The sequence below is a fragment of the Cucurbita moschata genome, unplaced genomic scaffold (assembly GCF_002738365.1).
Source record: "Cucurbita moschata cultivar Rifu unplaced genomic scaffold, Cmos_1.0 Cmo_Scf00102, whole genome shotgun sequence".
Taxonomy (NCBI): Eukaryota; Viridiplantae; Streptophyta; class Magnoliopsida; order Cucurbitales; family Cucurbitaceae; genus Cucurbita; species Cucurbita moschata.
Window position 1 is genome coordinate 340,498 of NW_019268618.1, and position 13,926 is coordinate 354,423.

The window sequence follows — 13,926 nt, forward strand, 5'->3', positions numbered from 1 at the left end:
AAACCAAAAGACAATATGCTAATTAATATTGTTTGTGATTGTTGTTGTGAATTCTTCATCTTTGAATACATATTTTGTTTGGCTTATGAATTCTTCCATCTTTTAGAAATATTATTTTTTTAGTTCTGGCCTAGGCAATTGAATCACAATATTGCAGTATTTTAAGTTACTTTTAAGATTAAAGGTCAATGAATAAAATAATTAGGGCAAATTCTTTTTATGCATCTTATTTTTATCTAGCACATAAATGCTTCCTAATTATTATTATTTTTTTTTTATGAATTATGTTATGAAGATCAGTTGAATTATAAACGATTTAATTCAAACAATATTTAATAACTAATCATTTTAATATTTATACTCAAATATACTAACAAGTACTAGTAACACTAGTCTGAATGACTTAAAGAATACAACTATTATCTCGAACCATAAAGAATTTAATTCCAACGTATTCTAATGGACAAACGCTTTATTAGACTCTATTATAAGATTTCACTTCATCAATTTAAGTAGGGTTCAACTACAACTATAAATATCAAATTCTTAAGTATTCATGAACAAAATCGGCCTAACAATGTCTCTTGGAACTATTTACCAAAGGTGTTAGAATGAGCCGTGTGGAAGGGTTGCCTTTAGATGCTTTAGTACCAATTAAAGATGTCAATATCCTAGTAGTGCAGAATGCATGAAGGTTCGTAGTTGAAAAGAATAACGAGAATAGTAGACATCGTTTCATCTACAAGCATGTGGTGAACGATCTGGTTGGTATGACTAGAGAACGTCGTCCTCGCAGAATTTATATTCTTCAGATAGAAGTTATAAATAACGATGATATTCCTTGGTCTTTCTTTTTGTGCATGTGATATATCCATCGCCACCTACTCATAAGCTCTCATCTTTTAAAAAAGTTCTTGACTTCCTTGTCCCCAAGTAGCAATACAACTACTAGAATGCTATCTCTACTTATAATAAGCTCTCTCTCTCTCGAAATATATGCGTGTGTGTTTGTGGATGTATTACTCTCTTTTATTAATGAAATATGGCGTAGTCATAATGTGATTATGAGTATCTTTTCTAAACCTCCGTTCCTTATCGCTATATAAAGAGTATGAAGATTATAAGTAAAAGTGTACAAGTAATTTGTTACTTTTGAACTTAAAATGCTTATAATTCAATTTATCTTTGTTATCAACAATAATTATCAAACGGTATATAATTTTCTCCAAGTAAGGTCGCTTCTCATTCCCTGTATGATATCATAACACAAAATCGAATGGAAGGGTTAACGATAAAATGATAGCAAAAACCCATTCGTCGAACTAACTGTAAAGGAAGGGTTGGTTGGAAACCATGTCTATACTTCTTTGCTTTAATCACTCGTAACTAAAGATATATAAGAACAACAGAATATGGCATGCCCAGTCAAAACATAAAAAATTTCTTGCCATGTTATAGTTAATGAATATGGTATGCACAAAGATCCGACGTCACACTTCATGATTGGAGACCAATACAGTGAGCTATGGTCGTCCATACCGTCCTTTGGTCCAATTATGTCAAGCAAATGTTGCAGCAAGCAAAGAGTTTTTAATAAGTTCGCTATTGCAAAGAGCTCGGTTTAAGGCACAAATGTCTCTGATGTGAAAGGCGCACCAATTCAACGAGATTTAAGTAACCATCAATAAGACACATGATACAGCTTGTAAACGAAACGATGTTCATGACTCTTGTTATTTTCTTCCACTACAAACCTTCTAGCCTCTTGCACTTTTTTGTCATCTTAATTGAAATTAGAATGGAAGGAAACACTTCTCCCCAACTCATTATGGAACACCTTTGATAGATAGTTTCAACATATTTACTTTGCCGAGGAATACTTTAAAATTCGATATTTATAGTTGAACGCTACTTAAATTGATGAAGTGAAATCTTACAATAGAGGTTAATAAATTGTTTGTCTATTAGAAAAGAGCTTGGAATTAAATTCTTTATAGTTGGGATAAGGGATGTTTTAGTCAAAGAAGTATACTTTTTAGTTTTAAAAATAAATTAATTTTTTAGTTTAAAATAAATTGATTTTTTAGTTTTAATTTTGGTTCGAATAAATTAATTTTGACATGGTGTTATGTATTTTAATAAAATTAATATTAACTTAATCCACAAAAATTTGTATTTTTTTTAAATTATAATCTAACTTAATAAAAATACCATTGAACTTTGCACTTTATCTAAAAAAAATATTGATAAATTTTTTTATAAAAAAAATACGGTTGAATTTAAAAAAAAAAAACTTCAAAACTACTCTTTAACTTTCAAAAGTGTTAAAAAAAAAAAGATAGATGGGGAGAAAATTGTGTTCATGGGGAGATAATTGAAGGTTATTTTAGGAGAAGGTTTTCAAGATCAGTATAAGATCTTGAAAACATAAAAAGAAGTAATATCCTAGGTTAAGGTTGCGATTAAGAACCTACTAGTAGGCTACTTACTAAGTTCTACTCACTCCATGTTTATCATTTTTTTTCAAGTAACTAAGAGTTGGTCATGGATGAGAGCGGACTTTGGAGTGTGGGCCATGGACTAACCTCTGTTTTTAATCTAGTATTTTTTGTTCTTCTTTTGAGTCTGCTTCTTATTTTGTGTTTGTAACGAGTATGTATATGTAACACCCAAAAATGAAGGAAATTATCTCCCATAAGAATAAGCCACTCGTGAAAGACCCAAATGATAGAAAGGAAAAAAATTAAAGGATTAAGCAAGAACAAAGGATTTAGTCAAGTCACTCGTGTACCCTAACAAGTGATTTCAAGGAGTTGAAGGCCTTTTGAAAAGGATTGGAAAGGAAAAAGTAAATCAAAAGGGCAAAAAAGTCATTTTATCAATTATCAAGAATCTTTCCGGATTTGAAATTCGTTATCTAGAAGGAATCTCAAGATTCAAAAAAAGGGAAAAATGATAAAAAAACAATGAGAAATTTGTAGAAAAATTATGGATTTTTCGAGAAAAATAATAATAAAATATTTAACAAGTGGCAAATTACCAAAATACCCCTGGAAGAATGGATAATTACAGAAATGCCACTCTAATTCGAATCAAAGCATCTACCGTGACCATCCGAGCAAAATATTTCGAACTGAAATCTCAACCGTTGGATCTCCTCCAAAATGTGATATGATCTAGAACGAACACGCACGGGTCATCACATCCAACGACTAGTATCCAGAAAGTTCGATCTCTAAATAAAGAAGATTCTGGAGCTCTCAATGTCGGTTTAACCTCCTTCTATAAGATCGGAAGTAGGAGCAACAATACGAAATAAGAATCGAGAAAGGTCGATCCACCAATTGAAGGCAATAAGCGTTTAGATTGTGGGTCTCCTCTCAGATTTCTTCTAAATTCGAGAGCAATCCTCCACCATTTCTCTTCAAACTTCTAAATAACGAAGAATCTGGAGCTCTCAATGTCGGTTTAAAATCCTCCTATAAAGTCTGAAGTAGGAGCAACAATACGAAATAAGAATCGAGAAAGGTTGATCCCCCAATCGAAGGCAATAAGCGTTTAGATTATGGGTCTCTTACTCTTAGATTCTTCCAAATTCGAGAGCAATCCTCCACCATTTCTCTTCAAACTTATTCCTACAGTTTCTGAACAAGATTACCCACAAGTTCTATGAAGGAATAGAGTGCTGAAAGTGCCCAGAAATCATTCCCCCAATTCAATCCGCCATTGAAGAACTTCAAGAAAAACTTGAAAATCCAATCCGAGGATACATGATGACTCGTCGAGCAAGAATGATTCCAATCAATTTCTACACCTCCAAGGAATGCTTCCATAGAAGACCACGAAGAAAAATAACCTCGAGAGCGTGCCAAATTGAAGGAAATAAGTTTCAAAATTAAATTGGGGATAAGAGTCAAAATTCCTATCTACGATCTCTTTTCCATCAAATTAAGGATTCCTCTAGCTTCAGAGGAAGAAGTTGAGTAAACTTGATGAAGGAAATCTCTCTTGTTAAGGTCCTATGGAAGAATCATAGAGTAGAAGAAGCCACTTGGGAAACAGAAGGCAAATAAGAACCTTGTACCCTGACCTATTTTAGAATAAGCACTTTGGATGACCGAAAATTTTTAAAGGAGAGGAGAATTTGCAACACTCAAGGTCTCCAATAAGAGACAGTGTATAATCCCTACTAGGTTGTATCTAGAAGCAAAGAACAAGTAAAATTGAAAAAATATTGAGAAAATGGTACTTTTTCTAATTTTTATAAACTTCCCAAATCATTAAATTTTTTTATAGAATAAGAATTACACTCAAAGACGTTCCTCCAAACCAATTCCTTTAGCGTGAAGAAAGGATATGGAAGAGGTTCAATGAAGAAATAGGGCCTTGAAACCCCTAGAATCGGCTACCCAATAAGAAATTCTTTGTTTTATCTCCAGCGATAAATCAGATTTTGGATGAACTTTCGAAGCGAATATCTTAGGCTACGATCCACGAGAAGGTATCAAATCAATCCCTAGCCCTTCCTTGTAATACCCATATTTAAGTTTCACGAAGAAATCGAGGAGAGAAACGCTGTAAATGTGGCTTTACAGGCCGAGTTTCAGATGGCGGCAACGCAAAAAATGGGCATCTTCTTCCTGTTTAGAGGAAGAAAACAATGATATGGCCAGTTCAACTGAACTGTCCAAGTCAACTCAAAATTTGACATTTTCTTGGGTTTTCTCAATTTTAACCCCATTTCAGATCGATTCTCATAGAAAATCTTATGGTTTCAGAAACTAGACACAATAAGGAGTACGTGGAAGGAAGTTTGAAGTAATTCAGATACTGGAAGCTCAAGAATGGACGTCCCAAACGTCGACGACGAGGCAAGTAGCCACCTTGGACTTTTTGTTAAGAAATACTTGTAGAAATCGCTTGGATTTTCATATGAACCCTAAACCAAGTATGAATTAAGGATATATGAAAGAAAAACCCAAAGAACCGTGAGTTAAGACCCTGAACCGATTAAATAGCTCGAGATTTAAGTAACATTAAAATAACCCACTATATTTAGCAACATTGAAAGTAGAATGTATTGACAATTTTAGGGGAACATCAATTTTATTGTTCCATGCAATAAAATGACTCATTTTACTAAATGTCTTATGTTTATTATTATTATTATTATTTTATTTTATTTTCTTCGGTTGTTACAAGAACTCAACTTAGCAACATTGAAAGTAGAATGTACACAGTGATTCTTATCATCATCTCCCTCTTCAGGATTCGTCCTCGAATCAGAAAAATCATCACCTACATCAAAAGGACTCAATTTAGCAACATTGAAAGTAGAATGTATTGACAATTCTACGGGAACGTCAATTTTATTGTTCCATGCAATAAAATGAGTCATTTTACTAAATGTCTTATGGAGCATTTATAGTCAAATAAAGAATTAGGAATCCACTCCCACTCCCAATTAAACTATCCACGCTAACATTAAAATGAAAATTCATCAGTAAAATTATTTACTCTAATTCGTTGAAATTTTAAAAAGAAATAATCACTCAATTTAGATTAAATAGTCAAGTAATTGTAAAAAGAAATAATCACTAATTTTAGATTAAATAGTCAGGTTATGCAACTTAGTCAATTTGAATCAGGTGCAGTGAACGTGGATCAAACATGTGACCTTGAGATCTATAGTGACGCTCTCCCAACTAAGCTATCCACCTAACATTAAAAATGAAAACTCATTATGACCTTGAGATCTATAGTGACGCTCTCCCAATAGCTAATTCATTGATATTTTAAAAAGGTGCGGTGAACGTGGATCAAACACGTGACCTTGAGATCTATAGTGACGCTCTCCCAACCAAGCTATCCACCTAACATTGAAAATGAAAAATGAAAACTCATTAGTAAGGTATTTAAATTGAATAGTCAGGAGTCAAGTTATGTGACGTGAATCAGGTGCGGTGAACATGGATCGAACACGTGACCTTTAGATTTTCAGTTTGACACTCTCAAAACTGAGTTATCTTCGCTAATATTTGAAGAAAAAAAATCATAAGTCAAGGTATTTCTGCTAATTCATTATATTTTAAAAAGGAATAATCACTAATTTTAGATTGAATAAAGTTATGCAACTTAATGAACTTATGCAACCAATGAGGTCAAGCTTATGCAAATGGAAACAAGTGCGGTGAACGTGGAGATTAAACACGTGACCTTCAAATCTTTAGTTTAACACTCTCCCAACTGAGCTATCCCCGCTAACATTAAAAATAAAAATTCACAAGTAAAGCTATTTCCACTAATTCATTATATTTTAAAAAGAAATAATAATCACTATCCCTGCTAACATTAAAAATAAAAATTTATAAGTAAAGCTATTTCCACGCTTATGCAAATGGAAACAAGTGCGGTGAACGTGGAGATTAAACACGTGACCTTCAAATCTTTAATTTAACACTCTCCCAACTGAGCTATCCCTACTAACATTAAAAATAAAAATTCATAAGTAAAGCTATTTCCACTAATTCATTATATTTTAAAAAGAAATAATAATCACTATCCCTGCTAACATTAAAAATAAAAATTCTTAAGTAATGAACCAGGTGCGGTGAACGTAGATTGAACACGTGACCTTCAGATCTTCAATCTGACGCTCTCCCAACTAAGCTATCCCCGCAATCATCAAAAATGAAAATTCATCAGTAAAGATATTTTTGCTGATTCAAAAGAAATAATGACTAATTTTTTATTGAATAGTCAGGTTATGCAAATAGAAACAGGTTCGGTGAACGTGGAGATTGAACAAGTGACCTTCAAACCTTAAATCTGACGCTCTCCAAACTGAGGTATCCTTGCTAACATTAAAAATGAATGTTTTTAAGTAAAGATATTTCCGCTAATTAATTGAAATTTTAGAAAGAAATGATCATTAATTTTAGATTGAATAGTCAAATTGTGCAACGTGAACCATGTGTGGTTAACATGGATCGAGCACGAGACCTTCAAATCTTCAATCTAACGCTCTCTCAATTGAGCTATCCACACTAACATTAAAAATGAAAATTCATCAGTAAAGGTATTTTCGCTAATTCATTGAAATTTTAAAAAGAAGTAATCACTAATTTTTAATAAGATATTCAAGTTATCCAACTTGTATAAGGTGCGGTGAACTAGAACATGTTAGGTATTTCGGATAATTCATTGAGATTTCAGAAAGGAATAATGACTAATTTTAGATTGAATAGTCGGGTTATGCAACTAGAATTAGGTGCGGTGAACATGGAGATCAAACACGTGACCTTTAAATCTTCAGCCTGACGCTCTCCCAACAGAGCTATCCCCGCTAATATTAAAAATGAAAATTCATAATTAAAGATATTTCCACTCATTCATTATGTATAAAAAAGAAATAATCACTAATTTTAGATTGAATAAGCAAGTTATGTTTTTAGATTGTATAGTCAGATAATAAACTTGTATTAGGTGCGTTGAACGTGGATAAAACACGTGTGACCTTCAAATCTTCAGTCTAACAATCTCCCAACTGAGCTACTCTTGCTAACATTAAAAATAAATATTCATCAGTAAAGGTATTGGGTACACTTCTGGAAATTCAACAAAAGACAATAGTATTAGACCGAGATGCCAGATTTAAATCTCGCTTCTGGAAAATTCAACAAAAGGCATTGGGTACGCAGTTATAGTACGACATTCCACCCATAAACAGATGGTCAAACAGAAATGCTCAAGCAAATATTGGAAGACATGTTGAGGGTATATGAGATGGATTATGCAGGAAGTTGGGATAAGTACCTACCCCTTATGAAATTCGCTTATAATAATACTTGCCAAGCCACCATACAAATGGCCACATATGAGGTTCTCTATGGATGAAGATTTCGATCCCCTATCTTTTGGGAAGGAAGGGGGCAAACGACAATTATTGGGTCAGAGCTGGTGCAAATTACCAACGCCACAGTCTAGAAGATTAAAGGTAGGATACAAACCGCACAAAGCCGAGAGAAAAGCCATGCAGACCTAAGGCGCAAGGACATGGAATTGTAGGTAGGGGATCATATATTCCTAAAGGTAGCACCCCATGAGAGGGGTGCTCAGGTAGGGTAAAAAGGGGAAGCTAAGCCCTAGGTTTATCCGTCCCTTTGAGATATTAGAAAGGATTGGATCTATGGCTTATAGAATCGGGCAATGCCCAAACTTGTCTGCAGTACATAATATCTTTCATGTATCCGTACTATGGAAGTAGACCCTAGATCATTCGCACGTACTGGCTCATGAAACTCTCTTCTTGAAAGATGACCTAACGGATAAAGAAGACCCGATTCAAATAATAGACAAGAAAGTCAAATGATTGAGAAACAAGGAAATCTCTCTTGTTAAGATCCTATGGAAGAATCATAGAGTAGAAGAAGCCACTTGGGAAAAAGAAGGCAAATAAGAACCTTGTACCCTGACCTATTTTAGAATAAGCACTTTGGATGACCGAAAGTTTTCAAAGGAGAGGAGAATTTGCAACACTCAAGGTCTCCAATAAGAGACCGTGTATAATCCCTACTAGGTTGTATCTAGAAGCAAAGAACAAGTAAAATTGAATAAACATTGAGAAAATGGTACTTTTTCTAATTTTTATAAACTTCCCAAATCATTAAAATTTTTATAGAATAAGAATTACACTCAAAGACGTTCCTCCAAACCAATTCCTTTAGCCTGAAGAAAGGATATGGAAGAGGTTCAATGAAGAAATAGGGCCTTGAAACCCCTAGAATCGGCTACCCAATAAGAAATCCTTTGTTTTATCTCCAGCGATAAATCAGATTTTGGATGAACTTTCGAAGCGAATATCTTAGGCTACGATCCACGAGAAGGTATCATCAAATCAATCCCTAGACCTTCCTTGTAATACCCATCTTTAAGTTTCACGAAGAAATCGAGGAGAGAAACGCTGTAAATGTGGCTGTACAGGCCGAGTTTCAGATGGCGGCGACGCGAAAAATGCGCATCTTCTTCCTGTTCAGAGGAAGAAAACGATGATATGGCCAGTTCAACTGAACTGTCCAAGTCAACTTAAAATTTGACATTTTCTCTGGTTTTCTCAATGTTAAACCCATTTCAGACCGATTCTGATAGAAAATCTTATGGTTTCAGAAACTAGACTCAATAAGGAGTACGTGGAAGGAAATTTGAAGTAATTTACCTTCGGTTCATGACCTAGATGACCTTCAAATGCTATGAAATTCATCAGTAGATCTTATTTTATGAAGTGTTATATGAATCCTTATCCCAAGAGGTTTATATAAGGTAATGAAGTTTGGGAGTTATTGGAAAACTTTAGTTAGCGAAACCAAGATATGGGAGAAAATGCAAATCATGATCCATATGACCTTTGCCATGAATTACAATGTTTATAAGTTTTGTAGTCAATGTTCCCAATGTTTGCTGCACACAAAAAAAGATAGGGATGTTAAATTTTTAAGTCATTTTTGGAAAGTATGGTGGATAAATTGGGTACCAAATTATTGTTTTCACTTGCATGTCATCCTCAGATTCAAGAACAAACTGAGGTGGTTAATAAAATATTAGGAGCATTGCTTAGAGCTATTATTTATAAGAATATTAAGTCATAAATTGGGTAACAAATTATTGTTTTCAACTACATGTCATCTTCAGATTAATGAGGAAACTGAGGTGGTTAATAGAACATTAGGGGCATTGCTTAGGGCTATTATTTGTAAGAATATTAAGTCTTGGGATGAATGTTTGCCACTCATTGTTCTCTTTTTGAAGTTGCTTACAGATTTAATCCACTTACTCGTCTTGATTTGCTTTCTAACAATTATATCAAATTGAAGCATGCAATATAATAAGATTTAAAATAGGTTTTTTAAACCTTGAACCAAGAAGTATTTTAGAAGGATATTGGGAAAGAAAAAAAGAAAAAAAAAAGATGCTATATTTAATTATAATTTACCAGTGTCTTTATAACATGTTAATTAAAGAGAGGAAACAACAAGAATAAACAAACAAAGGAAATTTGTGTATGTATGATTCTCTTCAAATCTTGGAAACTACGAGGATTCCTCTCCTTTCTTGACATAAAGACTTACTTTTTCGGGACTTGGACCATAAAGAGTCATCTACTCTTACTCCTACTCCCTTCTCTAAGAATCAACATAGCATAATCATTCCATGAAGACCGAGGTAGTCTTATAAAAGAAGATGAGGGTACCACTTTCAAATCATTACATGAGGACTTGAGAAAGTTTTGTAAAAGAAGACGAGGGTACCACTTTCTATTGCAGAATTTCTATGTGAATAGAGAATGAACCATATTCTTGGGAGATAAGATAGAGCCTTGAGCCTAACTTCAAAGGCATTACACAAATTGTTCTATGATATTTTTTCTAGGAACTCTCTGTTATGCTGTCCGCTGAAGGTTTCAGGAAAGGGACACAGATTCTCTATTGCACTGATCTCCCAATAGAAGTTTTACCTAGGTCATCTATCCTCACAATCCTTTTAAGGAAGATGCACCCAAATAACCAGTGAACAATAACATTTAAAGAAGTTTCAGAGAGCGGGAAGATGATTGTGATAGAAGTTGCCCTAGGTAAAACTTCTTTAAATGTCTTAGCCAATCATGACCAGGTGTCTCTTGGACAACAAATGTCTTAGCCAATTGTGACGGTCATGATTGCTCAAGGCATGTCGCCCAAATAATCGGTAAACAATAACATTGCCCAAATAACCGCCTTGGACAACAAATCGTTTACAAGAATTGTTGAGACATGCAACATGCAACCACAGGCAACACGCCTTGGGCAATCATGACTGTGACATCTGCCCCAACACAATTTATTGGATGAGGCTGACTTTTGGTCTCTCAATGCGCTTCTAGCTGATCTCATAATGAGGAGTCTCTTCCAACCTACTAGGTGCTGTTGAAAATCACTTCTCGGTTTATTGAGACTTCATGTCTTCTCTATTCATGTCTTTCTACTTTCTTCGCTTGAAACTTTTTCTTATTTGTATGACGTCATACCACCTGCTTCTGCTTGATGTCTTCTTGGTCGAAATAATAACGTTTCAAGTTACTAACGTGGAAAACAAGGTTAGTCCGCATCCATAAGAGCAATTGAATTCTATATGATGTCTTCGTAATCTTATGGATAACTTTAACTAGTCCATAGTATTTTCACACCAGTCATTGGTTCTTGTTGCTTTGAACTCGAAGTTTATCTGAACTTAACTTATATGAACTCTTTATTTTTCTTGAAATTATTGTGGTTGACGCTTCCAACTGACCCTTCTCTTCATCCGTCTAGATGATATTTCTGTGTGAACATGTGTTGCTTCAGTGGTTTGTTTTTGTCTCCCTTCTTCAGTATCTGACCTTCTTTTTGTCTCTCTTGGTGGGGATAAATCCATTATCTGACCATGTTTACGTCGTGGTGTTCATGTAGTGGCAACAAGGTTTCTATTGAGGTTGGCTCACTCGAGCTCCCCTTTTCAATTACAACAATAGCAGCAGGCATAGATTCATCATGGCTATGATTCTTTCTCAACTGTAGTATCGACATCATTTTCAACCCTCTTGGTTGATGGATGTTTTTCTGAATGATCGTAGGATTAGACTCCATTACTACTAGATATTTTGCTAGGGGCATGTAACTGACTTTGTGTTTCAGCAGGACGTTCATTCCTGACACGACTTCGAAGTCATCCATTTCAACTATCACTAAATAATTTGCCCAGTCCAAGGCTCCAGCTTGATTAGAGTTCTCATTGTGACTCTTAAGACAGGTAAAGCTTCCAATTTGATGGCGTTCATCTTTCCTGTATCTTGATGCCAAAGGATGTTAAAATATTTTGCATCGGTCTCCATCATGAGTTGTGGGTGGCTCTAGAGTTAACAATGGTGTTCCTTACTACTTTGTGCTTTACCCAAACCTCGACATACATAATATATATATATTCATTTAACTATAACACATATGGTCCATGGAATAATTGTAGCTCTTATGCTCATTAATATTATAATGGCTACTACTTAAATTATAACCTAAAGTTGATAATTGATGTCCAAGTAGCCAACCCTAAATTTGTAATCATTATGGAGTGATTCAATGGAAGTAGTTTAAACTCCTAGTACCTTAAATGAAGTTGGTCTCTTCCAATAAAACACGAATTTTTCTTTAATATCATTAATAAAATTATGCTTCATCTTGAACCTACTAACATGAAACTAAAACTGCGTTCAATTTAACTCCATTTTATTGTCATCTTGAATGACGTGTAGGATAAATTCTTGATTTACCTTGATATTTCTTATTAGTTAAACTTTTTGCAAAATCACAATTAGACAACAACAAAGATGAACTTGGGTCTGTTTATTATTTTAAAGAAAATTTATTTCTCCATCTTATTCCTAATAACACTGCAACTAAATTCATATTATGCTACGAAATAAATTTTTTACTCGCAAGAAGTAAAATATGCAACTTTAACTAAAATTTCATCTAAACAAATTTTATTGCCGTACAACATAGATGACAATTATAGCCTTCAAACAAAAATAGAGTAATTGGTGAACGGGATAGAAATTCTAGTGTTCATCCATAATATACAACCACTACCTAAATTATGACCTAAAAATTTGAAAACATAAGTTGTAGTTGAAAATTACATAAAACAATCCCCTAAATCCAAGAACTCGTGTCCAATTAATAAATCCTAAAGATAGTAGCTAACATAGAGTAATAAGCTCCACATGAAGTAATTTAAAGTTCCAGTTACTTAACTAAAGTTTATCTGTCTTTAATGAAGCATGAGTTGCACTTAAGTTCATGAAATTTTTATAGACTCCAACTCTTAGTACTATTAATGCAATTATGTTTCATATGAGTTTGTCATAAATGAAACTAAGGTATGATTCTCGCTTAGGGTGAGAGAGGTCCCAAGTTCAATTCTTGGAATGCTCCTATGTTCATTCATCAAAAGATGAGCCTAAAAAATGGAACCATCAAATTTTTACACTACTTCTATTCTTTTTTCTTCTTTCTACAGTAATTATTATCTTTTTTAGAACATAACTTTTATTCTTTTTACACTACTTCTATTCTTTTTTCTTCTCTTCTCTACATTAATTATCTTTCTATAATTACAGTAATTATCTTTCTACAGTCATAACTTTTATTCTTTAGAACATAACTTTTATTCTTTTTACACTACTTCTATTATTTTTTCTTCTCTTCTCTACATTAATTATTTTTCTATAGTAATTATCTTTTTACACTACTTCTATTCTTTTTTCTTAGTAATTATCTTTTTTAGAATATAACTTTTATTCTTTTTACACTACTTCTATTCTTTTTTCTTCTCTCTACAGTAATTTTTTTTCTCTACAGTAATTATCTTTCTACAGTAATTATCTTTTTACACTACTTCTATTCTTTTTTCTTCTCTCTATAGTAATTATCGTAAACCCTATGTAAATAATTTAACAGCGGTCTAGATTTAAAAGATATAATAATAATTGCTCATGGATTTCATTAACAAAGAAAATAAATGAAATAATGATGATACATTCCATAAACAACTTAATATATGGTCCATTATAAGGGCATTTGGTGTAGTGGTATGATTCTTGCATTAGGTGCAAGAAGTCTCGAGTTCAACACAAAACAACATGAACCACAAATTCTGTACAAGAATAGCTGAGACATCTAACATGCAGCCACAGGCAACCCTTGGCCAATATCTCTATCAACCAGCTTTTACTTGATGTTTTCTTGGTCGGAATAATAACGTTGACAAGAGCCTTACTCTGTATCCATAGGAGCAATTGGATCCTATATGGTATTATTTCTGCGTCACCAAGCATTTGAGTGATCACTGACAAGAGCCTTT

The 13,926-nt window shown here is 33.6% G+C and overlaps 1 non-coding gene across 1 annotated transcript; it reads right to left on the bottom strand.

Annotated features, from left to right (window-relative positions):
- Positions 1-6,606: 6,606 nt before the first annotated feature.
- On the bottom strand, positions 6,607-6,679 carry TRNAF-GAA. Its single transcript has one exon. It is a non-coding gene; the product is annotated as a tRNA-Phe (tRNA).
- Between the last annotated feature and the right edge of the window lie 7,247 nt (positions 6,680-13,926).